Genomic DNA, 23727 nt, shown 5'->3' on the forward strand with positions numbered 1-23727 from the left:
TAATACTTTGGTTTTTATTCTTTCCAGGTATTTTTATGAGCGACTGGCATCCAGCTGTCCACCTATTAACTTAACAATTTCCACAAATAGAATTGTATTATACTGACTGGCAACTTCTTTAGCCATCTTTCCACATGAGTGCATAGAGAATGACCCCATTCTAGGGAATAGCTGCATGGACTTGCTGGATGAGTGTTGTATTGATTGTTTATCGCCGCAGAACCAGCCACCCCAAAATGTAGTAGATTAACACAAGAAACATTTTGTTTGCTCACAACTCTGTGGCCTAGCCCTTCTGGCCGGGCTCGGCTGGTCTCATTACCTAAGCCTATTAATGCGGTGGCAGTCACCTGGTGGCTCTGCAGGGCCTGGCCGGGCTGAGAGCCTCAGCACCTGTCTGGTGATTGGTGCAGCCTCTCACCTGGGTCTCCCTTCCCTCCCAAGGAAGCTAGCCTTTCAGGTGAAAATGGGATCTCCAGGACCTCTTGGGCTCTAGGCTCTGAGGCCTCACAGTGTACATCCATTGGCTGCTTGGTCAGAACCCCGGGGCTGGGGGAAAGACTCCACCTTGTGAAGGCATGTGTGCTCAGGCCTGGGAGGACATGGATGTGCAGTCCCTTCATGTGCCCAGAAGGAGGAGAATTAGACTATTTGGGAATAGACCCCACTGATCTTTGGAAGATAGCACAGGCCCCTGCCCTTCCTACCCCTCTCTTTACCGTATGGGTCAGCCTGGGAAACTGGCAAGGACAGGGCACTTGATCTTGCTGGGCGAGAGGTGTTGTTTGAAGTAGCTTCTGAGTGTTTGTGTGTGTGCAGGGCTCGTGCTGGCAGGGGCTTGGGGGTAATCTAGAATTTGGACTTTGGAGCAGACAGCTTCTCCTGCTAGGGCTACCGGAGCTGTAGGAGGAGGTCTGGAAGCTCTGGAAGCTGCCAAGAGCTTGGCCGCTTCGTACCCCTTGCTAATTTTCGTGGCATCTCTGAAGAATGTGAGTCCCTGAGTGACAGGTCTTTAAGAAAGCCAGCTGGCCACTCCAGATCCAAGCCTCTGCTGGGAATTCATTTATTCATCTACCCAGCAAATACCACACCTACCATGCGTCAGACTTGTTCCCCATCCTCTCATAACTGCAGATGGGAAGGAAGAAGACCTGGGCCTGTACGGTTCCCAGGTCTTCCTTCTCAGGCAGTGCAATGGACTTGACATTTTGACTTCCCACAGTGTATTTGTTTTGAAGGTTTTCTTTATCACCTACCTCGGTAGAGCTTCTCCTGTGAAATGTCACAGTGGCAGGGAGGCAGAAGGAAACAGGGGAAGAGGCAGCTCTGGGTCCTTAATGAATCCCCAGTGCTAGTTTAGACGATGCTGCAGTGGGCTGCTGGTGAAGTACTCGTCGGCGCCGATCATTCATCAAACTTACCTCTCCCCGGAGATTGTAGGCTGGACTCGAGGAAATATACTTTCTTAGCACAACAGTGTTCTTTGGCCTGTCATCTGCCTCGTGGTTTGTGCATTCATCAAATAAGAACAAAAGCTGAGTGGGGTTTCACGTTTGAAAACACCTTGGTGTTTTATTTTCTCCCCACTCCCTCTCAGCATCTCTTGGAAAAGAAATGTTTTGCGGCGGAAAGGTTCTCTGTTTGTGAAAGTGCAGTCCACACTGCGTAGCTCAGCCTCTGGGTCATTCCTCCTCCTCCTGCACGACTGTGCTGTGGGGACACCGACCCAGCTCAGCGAGAGAACTGGGTGAGGAGTGTGGGGAAGGGCAAGCAGCTGCACCATGCTCGGAGACACCCGGATGTGTCCGGGTGACCCGGGCTGCCAGCACTGGGCTACTGTTATGGGGTTAATGATATCTGATCAGCTCACAGGGCGGACTGCACACTAGCATTTAAGGTTGAGGAAAAACGTGCAAAGCTGAGTCTGCAAACCTTGAGAAATCTGGCATCACAGCAAGACAAGAAACCTCAGCAACTCCTTGTGGCCAAGAAATTGGAAAAACTGGATGGAAGACCTCAGCCTGCTTCAAACTTCAAAGAGTTTGCTCCTTTGAGGCATATGTATAGTAGATACCTTCCCCATAAGCAAAGATCCAAGAGGCCGTTCTCTGATTCCTGACTTCTCTGCCCATGCCTCCACCCCCATTTCTGGTTCTCTATCGATACGAGGCTAGACACACTTCAGCGTGCTCAGGAGTCATGCTATTAATTCATTAACAAGCAATTATTGAGCACTTTGATTCTTTTTCTTAATTAAAAAAAATTTTTTTAAAGATTTTATTTCTTTGAAATAGAGAGTGAGAGAGAGAGAGCACGAGTGGGGAGCAGAGGGAGAGGGAGAAGCAGGCTCCCCACTGAGCAAGGAGCCCAACGCGGGGCTCAATCTCAGGACCCTGGGATCATGACCTGAGCCGAAGGCAGATGCTCAATCGACTGAACCACCCAGGCGCCCAGTTTTTAAAAAATTAAAAAAAAAATTTACTTAAGTAGGCTTCACATTCAGCGTGGGACCCAGTGTGGGACTTGACCTCACGATCCTGAGATCAAGATCTGAGCAGAGATCAAAAGTCCAATGAATGCTTAGCTGACTGAGCCACCCAGGCACCCCTGTGCACTTTGATTCTTTAAAGGTCCGAGGCATCTTTTGATCCAAGTGCTCTGTGTGATGAGGGAGCTTCCGTTCAAGATGGCAGCGTGGGAAGATCCTGAACTCACCTCCTCTCATAGACACAACAGATCTACAGCTACTACCTAGGGAAAAATTTCCCCTGAAAAAGACCTGAAAACTACTGGAATAGGCTCCTTCACAATGGATAAACAGGCCACATCGAGATGGGTAGGTTAGGCAGAGACATGGTCTTGCCAAAAACTCCACCCTCAGCACGGCAACCCACATTCGGAGGGATCTCACAAATATGGAGCTTGTCCCTGTGTAGAGAGGAGTTTGTGCCCCACATCGGGTACCCCAACCCTTGGGACCTGCACCAGAGAGACGAGCCCCCAAAATGTCTGGTTTTTGAAAACCAGCAGGGCATATGTCTGAAAAAGCCATAGGGCTGTAGGGAACCTAGACTCCACTCTTAAAGGGCTCGTGTATACACTCACTTGTCCTGGGATAGTGCAGAAGCAGCAGTTTGAAGAGCACATACACTGTAAGTGAAAGAGATTCATTTGCTATTCTTAAAGTGTCTGCCAGAAGGGCAAGAGCCTGTTGGGACTCTCTCTGGGGATGGGGATGCTGGCGGGGGCCGTTTTGGGTATTCTCCTTCTATCCTGTAAGTGCTGGTGCTGGCAGATGCCATTTTGTCACTCTCCCTCTACCCTGCTAGCACTGGTGGACATCCCCTGTGCTCCTTCCTGAGACCCTGCCTATGCCAGTAGGACAAAAGTCCTGCCCCCACCTGCTGCCCTGTGTATGTAGCCCACATAGGGGATGCTCGAGCACCTGGCTCCAGTGGCCGAGGGGGATTGTGTTTCTGGGTCATACAGGTCTAAAACAATTGGAGAGACAGTTCTTGGCAGACTGCCATCCCCAGGGTACTGCACAGACAGCAGACTGATACCACCCCCAGTTATCTGATGGAAAAGCTCTATTTACTTGTCCTGGAGCTTTAGCTTGAGGGTCAGGCTTCAGGTTTGCCACACATCTAGAGGCTCTGGAGGTGCTATCAGGGAACGTGGGGGTACCACTTTTGAGCTGACCTTGCTATACCCCCCAGAAAGCTTGCTGGTACCTCCCAGAGAGGAGCCTCACATTTTGCAACTATCACTGAAGGCACATCTCCAGACTGCTTGTTTTGCAGGCCAGCAGGATCTGTGATTATGATCCCATAGGACTATATATATATGCATACCTTAAAACTTGCTGCTTGAGGGTCTAGCTTCCAAACAGCCTGAGACCAAGTGCTGACTGAAATCCCTCCGTCTGGAAGACTGACAAATCTTGGCATACCCTCCACAACTGGGACCTACCTAGGAAAAATCGGGCTGCTTAGATAAGCATAAAGATTCGAGAGACAAGCAAGAGCTAGGGCATGGTTGAACAATAAAGTTCATCTCCTACATAAGGCCACTCCTGCAAGACTGGGAGAGAGAGCTCTTTTACCTAATGCATAGAGCTGTTTCACCTAATGCGTAGAAACAAACACAGAAACTCAAGCAAAATGAGGAGAGAGAGGAATATGTTCCAAATGGAAGAACAAGATGAAACCCTAGGGAAAAAAACCTTTAATGAAACAGAGATGAGTAATTTACATGATAAAGATTTCAAAGTAATGGTTTAAAGGTACTCACCAAACTCAGAAGAAGAATGGATAAACACAGTGAGAATTTCAACAGAGAGATAGAAAATATAAGTATCAAATAGAAATAGTAGAACTGAAGAATACAATAACAACTGAAGAATACACTGGAGGGTTTCAACAGCAGACTACCTGAAGCAGAAGATGGAATCGGTGAGCTGGAAGACAGGGCAGTGTAACTCACCAAAAGAAGAGCAAAAAGAAAAAAGTAAAAAAAATGAAGGTAGCCTAAGGGGCTTATGGGACAACATCAAGTGTACTAATATTCACATTATAGGAATCCCAAAGGAGAAGAGAGAGAGAAAGGGGCAGAAAACTTAGTTGAAGAAATCATGGCTGAGAACTTCCATAACCCCAGGAGGAAACACACATCCAGATCCAGGAATCCCAGAGAGTTCCAAACCAGTTGACCCCAAAGAGACCACACCAAGACATGTTATAATTAAAATGTGAAAAGTTAAGGATGCAGAGAGAATCTTAAAAATAACTTGCTTGGTACAAGGCAACCCCCATAAGACTATAAGCAGATTTCTCAGCAGAAACATTGTAGGCGAGCAGGGAGTGGCATGATATATTCAAAACGCAGAAAGGAAAACACTTCCACTACCTGGGGTGCCTGGGTGGCTCAGATGGTTAAGCATTTGCCTTTGGCTCAGGTCATGATCTCAGGGCCCTGGGATCGAGCCCCATGTCAGGCTCCCTCTCCCTCTTCCTCTCCCCTCCGCTCATGCTTTCTCTCTCTCTCTCTCTCTCTCTCAGATGAATAAATAAAATCTTAAAGAAAAAAAAAAGAATACTCTACCTGGCAAGGTTATCATTCACAACTGAAAGAGAGATAAAGAGCTTTCCAAAAGCTAAAGGAGTTCATCAACACTAAATTGGTCCTCCAAGAAATATTAAAGGGACTTCTTTAAGCTGAAAAGAAAGGGGACTAATTAGTAACACGAAAACATGTGAAAGTAAAAATCTCACTGGGAAATGTAAATATTTAGTAAAAGTAGTGGACTAATCACTTATAAAGCTAGTATGAAGGTTAAAAGATAAAAGTATTAAAATTCACCATAACTACAATAGTTAAAGGATACATAAAGAAGATATAAAATGTGATATTAAAAATATAAAATGTTGGGGGGGGAGTAAAAATGTAGAGTTTTAGAATGCATTCAGACAACCTGCTGTCAACTTAAAATAGATTGCTATATATATGGGCTGCTATATATATAAAAGAGGGATAACATATATATATATTATATAACTGTATATGATATGTATGAGTCTCATGGTAACAACAAAGCAAAATCTCATAATAGATAATACAAAAGATAATGAGAAAGGAACCTGAGCACAACACTATAGAAAGTCATCAAAGCACAAGGGAAGAAACCAAGAGAAGAAGAAAGGAACAGAGAGGAACTATAAAACAGACCAAAAAAAACCACAAAAAACCCCACAACAAAATGTCATAAATTTAACATAGAATATAAATAATAGCGCTAACTTCTCCAATCAAAAGATATAGAGTGGCTGAATGGATTTAAAAAACCCAAAAGACCACTATGAGCTACCTACAAGAGACTCACTTCAAGACACATAGAGACTGAAAGTGAAGGGATGGGGAAAGATGTTTCATGTAAATGGAAACCAAAAGAAAGCAGGGGTAGCTATACCGATATCAGACCAAATAGACTTTAAAACAAGGATTGTAATAAAAGACAAATACTACATAATGATAAAAGGGTCAATCCAGTAAGAAGATATAACATTTGTAAATATTTTTATGCCCAACGTAGCAGCATCTAAATACACAAAGCAAGTATTAACAGACCTAAAGGGAAAAATCGACAATAATACAATAATAGTAGGGGACTTTCATACCCCACTTACATCAATGAATAGATCGTCCAGACAGAAATCAATAAGGAAACACTGCATTGGCCTTAAATGATATATTAGACCACATGGACTTAATAGATGTGTACAGAACATTCTATCCAAAAGCAGCAGAATACACAATCTTCTGAAATGCACATAGAACATTCTCCAGGATAGATCATATGTTAGGACACAAAACAAGTTTCAGTATATTTAAGATGATTGAAATCATATCAAGCCTCTTTTCCAACCACAATGATGTAAAACTAGGAATCAATTACAAGAAGAAAGTTAGAAAAATCACAAATATATGGAGATTAAGCAACATGCTATTGGAACAACCAATGGGTCAGTGAAGAAATCAAAGAAGAAATAAAAAAGATACCTTGAGACAAATGAAAATGGAACTACAACATACCAGAATGTATGGGATGAAGCAAAAGTAGTTCTAAGAGGCACGGACCTAGTGATAACTGCCTACCTCAAAAAATAAGAAAAATCTTGGGCGCCTGGGTGGCTCAGTTGGTTAAGCGACTGCCTTCGGCTCAGGTCATGATCCTGGAGTCCCTGGATCGAGTCCCGCATCGGGCTCCCTGCTCGGCAGGGAGCCTGCTTCACCCTCTGACCCTCCCCCCTCTCATGTGCTCTCTCTCTCTCTCTCTCTCATTCTCTCTGTCTTAAATAAATAAATAAAATCTTTAAAAAAAAAAAAAAAAAAAAAAAAAAGATTCTTTAAAAAAAAAAAAAAAAAAATAAGAAAAATCTCAAACAATCTAACTTTATACTTAAAGGAACTAGAAAAAGAAGAACAAATGGAGCCCCAAATTAGTAGAAGGAAGGAAATAATAAAGATCAGACTGAAAATAAATGAAATAAAGACTAAAAAGATAGAAAAGATCAGTGAAACTAAGAGCTGGTTCTTTGAAAAGATTAGCAGAATCGACAGACCTTTAGCTAGACTCACTAAGAAAAAAAAGAGAGGGCTCAAATAAATAAAATCAGAAATGAAAGAGGAGAAGTTACAACTGATACCAAAGAAGTACAAAGGATCATAAGGACTACTACAAACACTTACGTGCCAACAAACTGGACAACCTAGAAGAAATGGGTACATTCCTAGAAACATACAGTCTTCCAAGACTGAATCATCAAGATGTAAAAAAATCTGAATAGACTAGTAAGGCGATTGAATCGAAAACTTTCCAACAAACAAAAAGTCCAGGACCAGAAGGCTTCCCTAGTGAATTCTATCAAAAAACTTTCAAAGAAGATTTAATACCTAAACTTTTCTCAAATTCTACCAAAAAGTTGAAGAGAGGGAATGCTTCCAAACTCACTTTATGAGGTCAGCATTACTCTGATATGAAAACCAGACAAGGACACCACACACACACACAAACACAAAATTATAGGTCAATATCCCTGATGAACATAGATGAAAAATTCCTCGGCAAAAATATTAGCAAACTGAACTTAACAATACATTAAAAGCATCATATACCAAGATCAAGTGTGACTTATTCAAGGGATGCAAGGATGTTTTAACATTTTCAAATCAGTCAGTGTGATATACCATATTAAAATGAAAGAAAATTATGTGATCATTTCAATAGCTGCAGAAAAAGCAGTTGCAAATTCAACATCCATTTATGATAAAAACTCTCAACAAAGTGGGTATAGATGTAACATACCTCAACATGATAAAGGCCATAAGTGACAAGCCCACAGCTGACATGCTAACGACAAAGAACTGAAAGCTTTTCCCTTAAGATCAGGAACAAGAAAAGGATGCCTACTCTTGCCACTTTTATTCAACGTAGTATTGGAAGTTCTAGCCAGAGCAATGAGGCAGGAAAAAGTAATAAAAGACTTCTAAATTAGAAAGGAAGACGTAAAACTCCCACTGTTTGTGGACAACATGATTTTATGTGTAGAAAATCCTAGAGACTCCACCAAAAAACTGTTAGAACTAATATATGAATTGGGTAAAGTTGCAGGTACAAAAACCAATGTAGAAAAATCTGTTGTTTTTTTTTTATAGACTAAGAATGAACTATCAGAGAAATTAAGAAAACAATCCCATTTCAGAATGCATCAAGAAGAACAAAGTATCTAGGATTAAATTTAACCAAGGAGGTGAAAGACATACACTGAAAACTATAGCATTGATGAAAGAAGTTGAAGATCTGAATAAATGGAAAGATATTTTCTGCTCATGGATTGGAAGAATTCATGTTGTTAAAATGTCCCTATTTTCCAAAGCCATCTATAGATTTAGTGCAATCCCTATCAGAATTCCAGTGGTATTTTTCACAGAAATAGAACAATCCTAAGATTTGTGTGGAACCATGAAAGATCCCAAATAGCCAAAGCAATCCTGAGAAAAAGTGATAAAGCTGGAGGCATCACACTCCCTGATTTCAAACTATACTACCAAGCTATGGTAATCAATTCAATATGGTATTGATATAAAATAGACACATAGGGGCGCCTGGGTGGCTCAGTTGGTTGGGCGACTGCCTTCAGCTCAGGTCATGATCCTGGAGTCCCGGGATCGAGTCCCGCATCGGGCTCCCTGCTCAGCGGGGAGTCTGCTTCTCCCTCTCCCGCTCCCCCCTCTCGCACTCACTCACTCTCTCTCTCTCTCAAATAAATAAATAAAATCTTTAAAAAAAAAAAATATGGGCGCCTGGGTGGCTCAGTCGTTAAGCGTCTGCCTTCGGCTCAGGTCATGATCCCAGAGTCCTGGGATCGAGTCCCACATCGGGCTCCCTGCTCGGCGGGAAGCCTGCTTCTCCCTCTCCCACTCCCCCTGCTTGTGTTCCTGCTCTTGCTCTCTCTCTGTCAAATAAATAAATAAAATCTTTAAAAAAAAAAAAAAAAAAAAAAAAAAAAAATAGACACATAGATCATTGTAACGGAGCAGATAGCCCAGAAATCAAACTATGTATATATGGTCAGTTAATTTACAACAAAGGAGGCAAGAACATGCAATAAGGACAGGACAGTCTCTTCAGTAAGTGTTGGGAAAACTGGACAGCTACATGCAAAAGAATGAAATTGGACCACTGTCTTACACCATATACAAAAATCAGCTCAAAATGGATTAAAGACTTGAATATGAGACCAGAAACCATAAAACTGCCAGAAGAAAACATAGGTAGTAAGCTCCTTGACATTGGTCTTAGTGATATCTTTTTGTATCTGAATTCAGAAGCATTGGCAACAAAAGCAAAAATAAATGGGACTACATCAAACTAAAAAGCTTCTGCACAGTGAGGGAAACCATCAACAAAATAAAGGGCAACCTGAGAGAAGATATTTGCAAATCATGTATTTAATAAAGGGTTACTACCCAAAATACAGAAAGAACACCTACAACCCAATAACAAAAGTACAAACAATCTGATCAAAAAATGGGCAGAGGAGCTAATAGACATTTCTCCAAAGAAGACATGCAGATGGCCAACAGGCACATGAAAAGGTGCTCCACATCTCTCGTTACTGGGGAAGTGCAAGTCAAAATCACCATGAGTTATCACCTTGCACCTGTTAGAATTATCAAAAAGACAACAAATAACAAGTTGTTACACAAGAGAATCCTTGTGTAGTGTTGGTGTAGCCCCTCTGGAAAAACAGTATGGAGGTTCCTCAAAAAATTAAAAATAGAATTGCCATATGATCCAGCAATTCCACTTCTGGGTATTTATCCAAAGGAAACGACACTCATTTGAAAGGATATATGTACCACTATGTTCATTGCAGCATTATTTATAATAGCCAAGATATGGAAGCAAGCTAAATATCCATCAATGGATGAATGGGTAAAGATGTGGTGTATACATACAATGGAATAAATACTCAATAAAAAAGATGAAATCTTGCTATTTGTGGCAACATGGATGGACCTCAAGAGTATTATGCTAAGTGAAATAAGCAGACAAGAGAAAGAAAAATATTTTGTGATTTCACTTATATCTGGAACCTAAAAAACAAAACAAATAACCAAACCAAACATAGATACAGAGAACAATTGGTTGCCAGAGGGGAAAGGGTTTGTGAGTTGGGCGAAATGGGGGAAGGAGATCAAGAGGTACAAACTTCCGCTTATATAAAATAAGTAAGTCACGGGGATGTAATGTACAGCACGAGGACTGTAGTCAATAATAACATTGTATTGCAAAATTGAAAGCTGTTAAGAAAGTAAAGCTTAAAAGTTCCTATCGCAAGAAAAGGAATTTTTGTAAATTTGTATGGTGACAGATGGTAAATAGACTTACTGGGATGATCATTTTGCAGTGTATTCAAATGTAGAATTATGTGGTACACCTGAAACTAATATAATAAATATTAGTTAATATTAATAGTTAATAATAAATAAACTAATATAATTAGTTTTATATATCAATAAAAAAGAAAAAACTGTTTGAATAGGGTATAAATTGTGTGCAATGCATTATTAAAAGAGAGAGTGAGTGATTGATTTAGCCAATGTAGGATTAGGTGAGTCCCGAACGCTTTCTGTTCTTGGCTACCGACTGTCTCCTCTGTTTTCTGTGGCTTTCCCATTCCCCCTCAGGGCTCGGTCCTGCAGTATCCCTGGCACCCAGAAGTGGGCTCTGAAGGCCAATCAGGAAGGCAGGAGGTGGCCGGAGATGCGGCCAGAGCCCTCTCTGTAGGGCTCAAAGGAGAGGCCTGCCTGGACCCAGCTGGAGCCTTACTGCTTCACACTTACACCTCATGTGAAACAAGAATGACGTTCCCTCACCTTCATCATCCACCTTCCTCACTGCTTATCCAAATACCTCTGGGTAGTTTAACAAGTTTAGGTGTCCCTGTAGGAGAAGGATGGCCCTCCCCTGGGGATGCTCAGGGGACTGTGCCTCAGGCTCCGAGGACGGTTCTTCAAGCCAAGAACAGCAGCTGCATCTCCAGAACGTGTGTGACTTCCGCAGAGGGTCCACACTTTACTGGCTGATGGCGAAGCTCGCAGCGGGTGCCACCATGCCCGGGGCTGGGCGAGCCGGGAGGTGCTTCAAGCCCGCGCTTGGCCTGGACCCCGCGGGCCGAGAGGTCAGGCGGAGGGGGCCTCTCCCTCCACAGAGCTCCCCTTCTGACATTCCAGTTAAGCCTGAGGCGCGTGGGAAAGCGGAGTCCCGGAGTTGGAGGACCTGAATCAGACACGGTTTCTTCTCTCTGGAAGTACTTTTGGGATGCTGGCCTTTGGATGCTAATACCGATTGTAGGACCTGCTTAGCCAAGGAGGGGGAAGCCACAGAGTTGTCCCCAGTTCTGGGGGCGTGGCTGGCAGTCCATTTTCCTGGGCCCTCACTGCAGCTGGTTCTGGTGGTACAAGTGTTGGGCAGCGCAGGCGGAAGTACTTGCTTGACTCTTTCTTTGTGGGCTGGGCTGGGGGAGCGGGCGAGGCTTTTGGGGGTGAGCCCTACCCTCACTCTGGGGCAAAGGAGAAGGGCAGGTGATTCTTTGGACTGCAGGGCCTGTCTCCTTCGGCCCGCACCCTGGAACTAAAGCGTTAGATGCTGCCACATCGTAGACCCAGTGGTGTAGGGGACTGGTCCCCACAGACCCTGCAGCCACCCCGCTCTTTGAACTCTCCAGGTTCCAGGCAGCGTTCGTGCTGCCAGAGGATGATGGCCCCACAGACTCAGGACTTCTGTATCCTCCACTGGTGTTCTCTGATAGGCAGGGACTTTTCTAAGGGCTCCCCCCAGTCTCTGGATCTTCATTCCTTCTGAGGAGCAGAGCCCTTGATTTTCACCTCCACTGATGCTTTGCCTGTTTTCTCATTGTCTGGCACCAGGTGGGCACTCAAATATTTTTTGAATGAATGAATACTGCATTTGGGGTAGAAAAAGAAATGTATCCCTAATCTAGCCCATTTCCCTGGACACTGAGAGCACTTGCTTGATTTAAAACCCATCCATCTTCCTAAGTACAGGGGTTTGAAATATCTCTGGGGAGGAGGCAAGACTCATAGGTCAGGAGCTCCATACTCCAGGGGCTAAGGCTCTGCCCGAGAGGCTTACGCTGCCTTTTCCTGAGGGGAGGTAGAGAGAAGGCCACTGCTTGGAAATTTCACAGATGAGGAAACTGAGGCTGGTTTCCCTAGGATCTCCAAGAGTTGAGCAGAGGAGGCTGGAGCCAGACTTTCTAGATCCTGACCCTAGATTCTATTTTATTTCACCCCCACACGCCCACACCTGCTCCCATCTTCCTCGGTTCACGCAGGGCTACCTCAGAGTTCCTGGTACCCTGTGTGTGAGGTGACCTCGCAGGGCCTGGGGGCAGCTTTGTAGGAAAACATGCACCCCAAATGGCCAGATCCGTGGGGACTTGAGAGAGGCACGTGTGGGGTTATTTTGGGTTTGGTGGGCCGGGCTCAGATCTCTCTGGCATTCCCGGCCGCTGGCCTCTCAGAATTGACTAGAATGGAAGGATGATAAAAATCGAGGCTCCAGGAATAGCTCAAGAATGTGTTCATTCTTAACCCCTGTAAAGAGGTGCCGCCCAATCCGGAGTCCATAGTGAAGATGGGGCTGAGGGAGGGTGCTGTTATGAGGGGCGGGGGTGGAGAAGGAGAGTTAAGACAATTTCCTCTTCCTCCCCTGGGGAGGCCGAGGGGGCAAGCCCAGTGCATGGCTCAGGGCCAATCTGATATGAGCAGGATTTAGAGGCCAGAGGAATGTCCCTCCTCCCACTAGACCATCCCTGCCTCTTGTGTGTGGGGGGGTGTCTCCTGGGAGCTCCCATTGGCTGGGGCAGTGGGTCTAGCTCTCTGGATCTCTGACTGCCTCTTTCTGTTTCTCTGTCCTTCTCAGACTTAGGCCGGCTTGGGGGCAGCTCTGGTCTCGGATCCTCAGGGAGGCTTCCCTCTTCCTCCCTTCCCCAGAGTCAGGCCCAGAGTCACTTTTGCTCGGTGTAGGAGAGGGAGATGTGTCCTGAGCATCTACCCTATAGAAGGTCAGGGGCTCAGTGATGCCAGGAATGTGCCATCACCCGAAGGAGCTAGAGCGGACATGTAGAGATGACCATGCGTCGGCATGTGCACACTCGCTAGAGCAGTCCATACTTCTGGCGGGGCACTTGAGGCTATAACAGGTAGGGCAGGGCAGTGGACAGAGCAGTCCACCGGGAGGCAGGATGCCTGGCTTGTCCTGGACCAGCCCCGTTACTTCTCTAGGCCTTAGATTTTTAATTTTTTTAATCTGTAAAAGGAGTCTCTGATCCCTGGCTCCTTTCTGGCTTGAGGATTATCTGATTCCAGGGTTGCAGGGAGGAAGAACTTTCTCAGATGGGTGGGATGTTTTTGTGCCTCTGCTCTTTGTTCCATATGGGGTCCAAGGGTGGGCATCTCAGCTGGTCAGCCCCATTGTGGGGGGCGGGTGTTGGCTGAAGGCTCAAGATGTCACAGTTGGGCCTCAAATCTCTCTTCTGTTCTCTGGACACTCCTGCTTAGGAAAACCATAAAGTCCGATGTTAGGTTTAAAAAATCAGTTGCCCTTGTCCAGGACGAGGTGATCATCCCTTGGCCTACAAGATGAGGTCCAAGGGTTCAGAGCTTGCACCTGCCCCTGGCCAGCCTTACTGCTTCCCACTTGGAGCCACTTTGCCTCTTTTGTTTCTGTAATCCCAAATTACCGGTAGCCCCTCCTCCCTCTCCCCGCCATGCAAGTTCTCATTTCCTATCGTCCCTGCTGTGGTCTGCTTGCTTGAAATGCCCCTCCCATCCTGCATTGTGTTTTCTCTTATCTGCATTGTTTTAGCAGGTTGGAAAATTTGTTCAGCCTTCATTTCTTCAAGCATTTTTCTGCTCCCCCCACTTTTCTCTCTCTAGAATTGCAGTTACATGTACATTAGCCTCTTGGTTATTGTCCTGCAGGTTGCTGATGATCTATTAATTTTTTTTAGTCTATTTTCTTCGTGCGCTTCATTTGAGATAGTTTTCACTTGTTATGTCTTCAAGTACAATGCTGTTTTCTTCTTTCTAATCTGATGTTATTGCTTCCATCCAGCGTCTTTTTCATTTCAGATACTATCGTCTTCATCTCTAGAAGTTAGATTTGAGTCTTTTTTATATCTTTCATATCTCTTCTCATCATTTGTATGTTTCCCTCTACATTCTCGAGCAGATGGAACATACTTACAATCTCTGTTTTTCTACCCTCATCTGCTAGTTTTGTCATCTCTGTCATTTTTGGGTCCGTTTTATTAACTGATGTTTCTCCTGGTAATGGGTCATATTTTTCTGTTTCTTTGACTGCCTGCTAATTTCGATTGGATCCCAGACATTGTGAATTTAATGTTGCTGGATTTTGTTATATTTCTTTAGATACTATTGGACTTTATTCTGGCATGCATTTGAATTGCTCAGGATCAGTTTAATATTCGAGGCTTGTCTTTAAGCTTTGTTAGGGTGGATCCAGAGCAGCCTTTAGAAGCTAATTTAGCTTCACTCTTAAGGCATCACCCTTCTGAGGACTCTGCCCAGCACCCTGTGTATAGTGGGGGCTCTCCACTCTCGAAAGGGGAATGTGACCGCTTTCTGGCTCTGTGTGTGCTCTTTTTGCTTGCCATTGATTCTTTTCCCAGTCTTGTGGAGCTTCACTCCACACGTGTGCGGATTAGCCAGAGAGCCAAGGGGACTCCTCTGCATATCTCTAGAGCACCCTCTCTGTGCAGCTCCTCCTCTCTACTGTTCCACCTTCAGTTCCAGCTCGTGAACTCTGATTTCTGTCTCCTCAGCTTGGTGAGACCACTGGCCTCCATTTGGATTCCTCCTCCTGTGCAGCTGTGTGCACGCAGCCTCCAGGCAGTCCGCTGGGCAGTCGGAGGACTCACTCTTTCGGTTCCTTCTTCTCAAGGATTACAGTCCTGTGCTGCCTGTTGTCCCACATCTGAAGGAGTTGTTCCATGTATTCTGTTCGGTTTTCTAGCTGTTTAAAGGGGGAGCGTAGAGCCAGCCCCTGTTACTTCACCACGGTGGTAAACCGAAGTCTAGCATTATTGGAAGACTCACCTCAGGCATCACTTTCCTCCCCACTGGGGAAGGTGTCTCTAGTCAGCTGTCCTGCAAGACCCCACAAGCAGCATATTCTTTTCCTTATAATTTTGTCTGGGCTTGTTTGTTATCTCTCTAAGTAGGCTGTCTCCTGGAACACAAAGATGAGATGGCATTTTTTGTTGTTGTTATCAAAGAAAATATAGTCTTTCCCTTGTGCCTAGTCAGTGCCTGGCGTCTAGTAGGCAGCCCGTGTTCATTGACTGAATGAATGAGAAATGAAAGAAGCTGTACGCTAGCCATGCCACATGGTTGCTAAGAAGAACAGTGGGTGTGGAGTTCAGACTCTCTGCTGTGTGGCGCTTACACCACATCTGCAGCATTGGGTTTGTTAATTCTGGTTGGGACACTGGCAGATCTGAATTCATCCAGACAAGGGTGACTAAGATGTTGGAAACTACACCGCATGGGAATTGGATGAAAGCTTTGGGAAAGTTCATCTTGTCTGGAAATTGTTTTTATGGAGTGTTAAGGGGGACACAATAATCATTTTCTAACTTATGTGGGATTGATGTGGAAGAAGCGGGCTTAAACATGTTATGTCCTATGGCTTCAGAGGGCCAAACCTAGGACTCGTGGGGAGGGGATTCCAGGAGATCAGATTTGGATCCAGTTCCAGGAAGAACTTTCTAGAGCCATCCAGCTAATGAATGGGCTATCTTGGGAGATAGTGAGCTCTTCATCACTTCTGAGATTTAAGCAAAAACTGATATGAATCAGGGATTTTGTGTTTGGCATTGTAAGATTAGATCTAATGTTGTGTGAGATCATCTCTAAGATGCTTTTCTACTCAGTGATTCTAAATCTTACTTCTCCCTTTGAACCCCACAATTCATCCTTTCTTGCAACTCCCAATCCCTAGCACACACACACACACCACACCCCTGAATATGTGCTCCTTACTACTGTTTGGTGAAACTCCTCACACTCCTTCATCCTTGCCTAAAGTGGCCTTGCGGACTAGCTGCTCACTCTGCTTATCTCCGTCATTTCGATTTCAGCCTGCTTGGCACTCCATCGATGGGCTGGTTCCTTATGTCAGTGCCTTGTCCCATTGTCTTCTGTGTCTGGAGACACAGTGCCTTTGAGACAGCGGGTGACTCTGGTTAGGCCGTTGTTCTCTCCCCTGCCCGCACAGCAAAGCCTGGCCGCCTTGCTGCAGCCATTCTCCATGCTCGTGAGTGTTGCTCTCAACTGACCCGGCCACTCATGACCTGTTCATTGACTTGCTTCTCTGAGATTGTGTCTCTTACCCCATGGGGCCTCTCTCCTCCCTGGACCAAAAGCTCCCAGGGAGGTGTCACTCCACTGAGTCTAGGATGGAATACCTTGCCCACTGTGGAGGCCCATTTAGTAGTGGCTGTGGCAGATTTCTCAAGAGAATCGTCAAGCACCTGCCTTTTCCCATTTTTGAGGTGGCCTCTAGGGAGCTCCAAATAAAATTCCAGCCCCAGAAGGAAGGGTGAGTCTGCAGCTCAGTGGCTGGAGGGGAGTGTAGGGGGCCGACTGAGACGGGACCAAAAGCCCTTCATTGCTTCTGCAGCAGTCAGCTGTGCCCAGGGGGTAAGTCCCAGCCGGGTAGACTTTGGGGCAAGGGCTTTACGGGAAGCAGGCCTGAGATGAGAACTCTTCTTGGCAGCCGAGTGCCCTGGCCTGACCCCAAGTGGCCTTGAGCTCCCAAGAACCTCCCTCCCACTGTGCTGCTCCTCTTCCTTCAGCTCCCTGGGCCGCACGTGGTCATGGACATGAGGCGCACTCTTGAACTTGGACTTGGGTTCTCTGATCCTCTTAGCCTTGGTCAGACAAGTTTGACATGGAGAAGCCTTGTTTCTTCCTCAGCAAATGGGAAGAACAGTGGCTCCACTGGGAAGCTGGGGGATGGGTTCATTTGCACGACTAATGTTTGAGGCTCCTGATCCCAGAGCAGCTTTTTACTGTCCTGGACGGTGTGGGCTTAGCCTCTTTCAGCAAAAGCACAGCACCCCTTGCAAATGGAGAGTCCTATCTCCCATCGGAACAAAGGGAATGTTATCTGGAAACTGATCTGCCTTGGGGGCTAGAGCCCAACTGCATTTGGGCTCACACCGTCAGCGCCCCCACTGGAAAGGGAGCTCCGGGAGAGAAGGCACGTAGCTCTCTGGGTTTGCTCTATACTCTACGGCCAGCATAGAGACAGCAATCGGCACAAAGTAGGCACTCGGTAGACACTTGACAACTGAATGAAAGCATCCCAGAGGAAGGAGGCCCAGCATTCAGGTGGCCGGGACCGTGCGGCACCTGCCCTGTGCCATTTCACAGGTGAGGCAGAAGTGCAGAGGGGCAGGAGCGTGCCCAGCCCCTCGCTGTTGGATGGGAAACTTAAGTGTTCGGTCTCCCCGCCGCCTGCTTGTTCCATTGGAGGGCTGCCAAAACAATAATAAAAACAATGATATAATTACAGCTAATATTGACAGAGTGCGTTCTGTTGTGATGGGTAGTATTTTGGCCTAATTCTTGAAATGCATTCACTGAAACGAGGTTTCCTGAACTTGTTCACCCTTCCCCGTGGCCTTCTGCCCCAGTTCCCTAGTGTCTGCCTTAGAGCACACTTGCCCTTGATATGAAGATAATAAAAATATATTCACTATTCTTGTCAGTGTCAGGCGTGGTAGCTGTTGGCTGCATGCTGTTTTAGGTCAACTAATATTTTATTCAGGGTGTTTATATTGGTGATCTTTCTGGTCTCTATGTGGTTACCAGTATGCAGTTTGCTTCTTTAGTGCTTCTGCCGGTCATCTGTTAAGCACCTGCCATGTGTAAGCAGGTCCTGGGCACCAGGGGATCAGTGGGGAGTAGTACCTGGTGCGCCCGCCTGTCTGAGGACCTCAGACCTGACCTAGCTGGTTCCTTGGGGCAGGAACTGGGTGTGTGCATCCCTCTCTGTGTCCATTTCCTCTTAGCACTCAGGGCCCGCTGCCCTGGCACTGAAAGTTGGCCTGGGGGAGGCCGCTGGAGAAACATCCTGGGGTCTTCCATTTCTGTAGGGCACCCCACTATGAAAGCACCAAGACATATTCCCAGGTGTCATCTTACTGTCATTTCCCCCTGACAATGGCCTTGAGAAGTGGCTAGAATGAGGATTGTTTTTTTTTCAGAGGAGGCCACTGAGCCTCAAAGGACTGACAGCTTGTAAGAGGGGGCTGAGGACTTGTGATTCCAATCCTGGCCTTGGCTTGCCTCACCCTAAGTGTTCTGAGACTCTCTCACCCCACAAATGTTTGAGGGGCTCCTCTGGGCCAGACACTGTTCGGACCCTGGGGATGCAGAAATGAAGGAAAATCCCTGTCCTCAAGAGCTTATATTTTGATGGAGGAAATAGAGAATAAACAAATAATTTAAGCTCTGTATTATATTGGGTGGTGACAAATGCTGTGGAGAAGAGTGAAATAGGGAAGGTGGTGGAGGAGAGGGCAGGGGTCAGGAATTATGGCTTAAACAGGGTACTTAGGGAAGGCCTTACCAAGGAGGTGAATTTCATCAGAGATGGAAGAAGGTGATGGAGCCCATCCTGAAGATATCTGAGGGAGGTTCTTTCCCATGGCAGAAGGAACAGGATGTGCAAAGGCCCTGAGGTAGGAGCGTGTGAGGCTTGTTCAAGCCTGTACAGCTGGAGTGAAGTGAGCAAGGGAAAGGTCATGGTACTCAGATCGCATAGGGCCTTGAAAGGCTTTTTGAGGACTTGAGCTTTTATGGTGGTGAGGTGGGAGCCAGTGGGGGAATTTGATCAAGGAGAGACAGACCTGCCTTATATTTCAAAAGGACCACTGGCTGCTATGTTGAGAATCGACTGAGAGTATGCAGCAGCAGGAACAGTAATAAGTGCTTATTTGAGTACCCGGCACGGTTGAGTTCAGTCCTCCCCACAACTCTGTCTCCATCTTCCTTAGGAGGAAACCCAGCCTCAGCTGGTAGAGCCGGCTGTCAGTTTAGGATGATCTGAATCCAAAGTCTGTGTTCTTGACTGTTGTCCAGTTTTCAGTGGCATAGGGACAGAATGTTTAGGATGACGGCGAACAAATGTCCGGGCGTGGCGGTCAGGCTGACCCTGTGCCCATTCTTTGGCTGCCCTCAGGTGTTTAGCGGGCCACCCAGAAGAGGGAGGGGGGCAGGCTCTCTCCTTGAACTCTCGTGAGTGGAGGCCGGGGCAAATTGCTTCCAGATGAGGGAAGGCAACTTGGGGAGTGGAATTTGTGCCCTGTCTCGACAGCGGCCTCTCAGGGCCCGAGAGGGCTCTGTGTCTTTGTGTTTGGCATATTAGACAAGCCCTGTACTTAGAGACCTGGAATTTTTGCTACTGACTGGGGCTCGGCGCCCTGAGGCAGGTGGGCGGGAGGCCGCCGCAGATGGTCTTCCTCTCCCTGGAGCCAGGGCCTCCCTCTCTTTCGGAGTGAAGTCTGGGCCAAAGTGCCCTGTATTTTATGTCCCCCCTTTTCTTCCAAGTAGCTTAGATCACTTTCAGAATGTCACTTCCATAATTCTCTTATTTATTGCTCCCGAAGGAAGTAGGAAGATTTTTCCTTGTCTTTAAACAAAAGTGCTGGGGTGCTGCCTGGCTCAGTCCGTAGAGCATGTGACTCTTGATCTCGGGCATCTGAGTTCGAGCCCCACGTTGGGGGTTGAGTTTACTTAATAATAATAACAAAAAAGGTGCTGCAGGGTGGAAAATTGGGGTCAGGGAGTGAGGCTGGAGTGGAGTGAGGGAGGGAACCTGGAGGCCCGGGCCCAGGCCTGGGTGCAGCTTGCCTGGAGTGGGCCGGGGGGTGGGGTGGGAAGAGCTGAGCTGAGGTGGGAAACGGGCTTCTGGACTTGGGGGTTGTTCCTTCTACCTTTACCGTGCACTTTGGTGCCTGAGTTTGTAGGAGGTGGGGCTGACGTGGGACCTCCCGCCCTTACCTAGTGCGTGGTCTCAAGGAGCTGATGCGGCCCGGGCGGTGCCAAGTGAGGGAGATTCTTAAAAAGAGGTATTGGAGGAGGCAGCGCAGCTGGAGCTGATGCCTCCCCCCCACCTTGAATACATACCACCCGCAGCGCCAGACCTCAGCAGCGGCCCCAGGGAGGAGGGCGCATTGTTCCGCAGGGTAGAAAAGGACCATTTTGGGAAGGAAGGGCTCCTTCTTGGCTGCTCAGATCCCAGCGGGTTACCAGCCACAGACGCGAAGCAAACAGGCCCCTGACTTTGTTTCTATTTCAGAAACCTCACTGCTGCCGACATGCCACCGCTGCGGAACACGACATCATCACGGGGCTGTGGGAATCCAATGAGACTCGGGCGCCAGCCGCCTCCTGCCGTGGGTGTGGGGGAAGGGCGCCCAGCGTGCCCCCATCAGTTTGAGTCCCTGTGGGGGAGGGGCCAGACGTTACTCGGCTTTGGCCGGTCCTCTTGCCCTCTAGCGATCCAGCAAGTGAAAATCCGCATGAAGACCCCAGGGTGCCAGGCAGGACCGTGAAGGGTGGGAGGTGGCCTGGAACCTTGGATTGCATTCCCAGCCAGTTTGGCTGACCAACGAGGTGACAAGAGCCTTCTTTCTCCTCTTGGGGCCCCTGGGATCTTTCTGAGCCTGATAGCTCCGGCTTTCACAGGTGGGGGTGAGGAGATACGGCCCAAGCACAGAGACCCTCCCTGCCCCTGCCCAGCCCCCAGATGCCAGGTACCCTTCCACCAGGCCCTTTGCGTGCTCATTGTTAGGTTGGGCTTCCCCTTTCTGTTAGGGCACTGGCTTCATGGTGGTCTGTGCCCTCTCAGGCTGCCGGCTGCCCCAGGGACCCTTAAGCCATACCCAGAGCCAGCCTCCTGCCTCCGTGTCCCTGTTCTTCATGCTCAGATTGGTTGTATTTTATTAATTTGTGTATCACCTTCCGGAAAAGAGCATTCAAACAAACCCAAATACCTGGTAATATCACTGATGCTACTCGGGCATGGGCTCGTTTGTCCCTGACTTGCGTCTCCCCTGTTGGCTAGGACTCTTGTCTGTGGTCAGCCAATTGATGGTTCGTGACGGGGCCCCAAGGCTTTGCACACGTTCCTGCTGCCTGAAACAACACTGTGCTAGACGTCCTTCCCTTAGCCTTGAGGATCCAGTGTAGATGTCCCTTCCCTCCACTGAGTGTCCTCTGCCTCCCTGTTGCTGAGGGCGCCTTTCTTTCGGAACCCCGCGGCACCTTGTGCTGAAGCTTTCCAGAGGAACCAGACAGTCTCTAGCTTCGAGCCTAGTGGGATAGACAGCGAGGAATTTGCCCTTCGTACAGGAAATGCAGTGGACCACGTAAGAGGTGCTCTGTAAATGTTTGTTGGCCTTACAGAGCTGAAAAGGCGTTCATTCTGTACTCCCACTTTATTGCTGTTTGCTTTGGTATAGAAATTCTAGGCCAGGGATTTTTGTGTGTGCAAAACATTGCTTAATTTTCTTTTCAGTTCCAGGGTTACTGTCCAGAAGTTTAATGCCATTCCCATTTTTAAAAAAGATTTTATTTATTTGAGAGAAAGAGAGGAAGCGGGAGCATGTGAGTGAGCGCGGGGTGAGGGGAGGGGCAGAAGGAGAGGGAGAGAGAATCTCAAGCAGACTCCCTACTGAGGGCAGAGCTGGACCCCACGACCCTGAGATCATGACCTGAGCTGACACCAAGAGTCAGACGCTCAACCAGCTGAGCCACCCAGGTGCCCCAGTGCCATTCCCATTTTGATCCTTTGTGGGTAACAAAGGATTTTTTTCTCTGTAGCGTCCTGTGTGAAAGTCTTCTTTGCCTGGTGGTGCGGAACCTCACAAGTGACATGCCTGAGTGCAGATACATGATCATCTGGGGCACTTGTTCCTGCTTTCTTCAGTCTTGAAACACATTATCCAGTTCTGGGAAACTTTCTGGAATTACTTCATTGATGATTTCCTCCTGCTGTTTTCTTTCTTCTTTCCTCTGGAGCTGCTGGAATTTGGACACTGAGTCTCCTGGATTGGTCCTGAAATTTATTCTCTTTCTCTTTCCTACTTTTACCCCTTTCTGGGAGATTTCTTCAGCTTTATCATCTGGGCTTGTATTGGGGTTTTTATGTTAATTAGCATATTTTTAATTTTTAAGAGTTCTTCTGTTTTCTAAATATATATATATATTTTAAATAGCATCCTGTTTTGGTTTCATGGATGCAATCTCACCTCTTATTTCTCCGATGCTATTAATGATAGTTATATTTTGGAGGGAAGGATTCTCCCTTACTGTTCCCTGGAAAGTGTGTGTGTGTGCCTTTCCTCTGTCTTTACTGTGACGGCTTTCTCCAGAAGTCTGGTGACCCTTGGTAGTCTGCTTACATCTGCGTGGGGCATTACGTTCTGTGTGTTTGTATGTGGTGGGGGGGTCTTGTGGACTCTGGGCCTCATGTAGGGTGACCTGGTGGGCCTGTTTCACTTAGGAACTGGTAAATTAGTATCTGAGGTGTTTTCTCTTGAGCTGTTCAGATTCCCTAGAGGAGAAGCTTCTACTAGTCTACCTGGAAAGTGTAAGGCTGACCCCCTGTGCCAGGAACCTGATGGGGAAGAGGGATTTCCGTCTTCTGTACTTCAACTTAGCCGTTTCCAACGTGGTGCCCAGCATTTCCCTGGGCTCAGTTTCCCCAGTCCGCAGACCTTCTGCTTTGCCCCCTCCAAGGAATAAACCCCTGGGGTGGGGAGGGATGCCGACCTGCCTGAGAGAAATTGGGGAGGAGGTCAGGGGCTGGGGACTCTTTCTCAGGCCAACTTGTAGTCAGGCCTCCCTGGTGCTGCCACTCCTAGTGCTTTAGGATTCAGCGCTCGCAGGTTTCTGAGGTTCATGAGCACTTGTCCTTGTGCCCTCCAGTCTCTAAAATCATGTGGCTATCCTCTCCCCTTCTGCTATCTTTGAAATCGTGGGTTTGGGTTTATGCCTTCGAAAGCCTCTTCACTCTTGTTTCAGGGAGGTGTGGGGGCAACGCACGTGTTTTCCCTGAGAGCCGTAGCCTAGACTAGTTGGTGTGCGTAGTTGCCCTTACGTGTTGTTTTTCCACACGCCGGCGGGTGTGTTTCTTCAGCCTTTGTGGGAAAGGGGTGATGGATCCTTTTGTTCCGTATGCTTCTTGCGGAAGCCACAGCACCTGGACCCGGGCGAGTTACACACGAGAGGCTCCGCAGTCACTGGCCGAGTGAGCGAGGGAACAAATGAATGAATTGCAAAGCGACTTGGAAACAAAAACGGAAACAGAACTACAATTCACCCCGGTTCAAACTGTTCTGAAATGCAAGCCACTTAATGTAACTCTACACCTGTTAAATATAAAACTGTTTAGCAGAGTTTATGGCTTGTGGGGACACGGTGGACTTCTCCGTCAGCCTGGTTTCTTTTCTCTGGCTGTGGTGAACATGTGTTACCCCTTTGTTGAAGGGGAATTAAACGAGGAAGGATAGGAATGCATCTCGTTTAGAATGTGAGCCT

General features: G+C 47.0%; 1 protein-coding gene across 10 annotated transcripts in view; it reads left to right on the forward strand.

Moving 5' to 3' along the window:
* TSPAN9 (tetraspanin 9) overlaps positions 1–23727 on the forward strand; it is a 196691-nt gene that overhangs the window by 10466 nt on the left and 162498 nt on the right. The gene's annotated exons all lie outside the window — the stretch shown is intronic.

Source organism: Halichoerus grypus, chromosome 6 (genome assembly GCF_964656455.1).
Source record: "Halichoerus grypus chromosome 6, mHalGry1.hap1.1, whole genome shotgun sequence".
NCBI lineage: Eukaryota > Metazoa > Chordata > Mammalia > Carnivora > Phocidae > Halichoerus > Halichoerus grypus.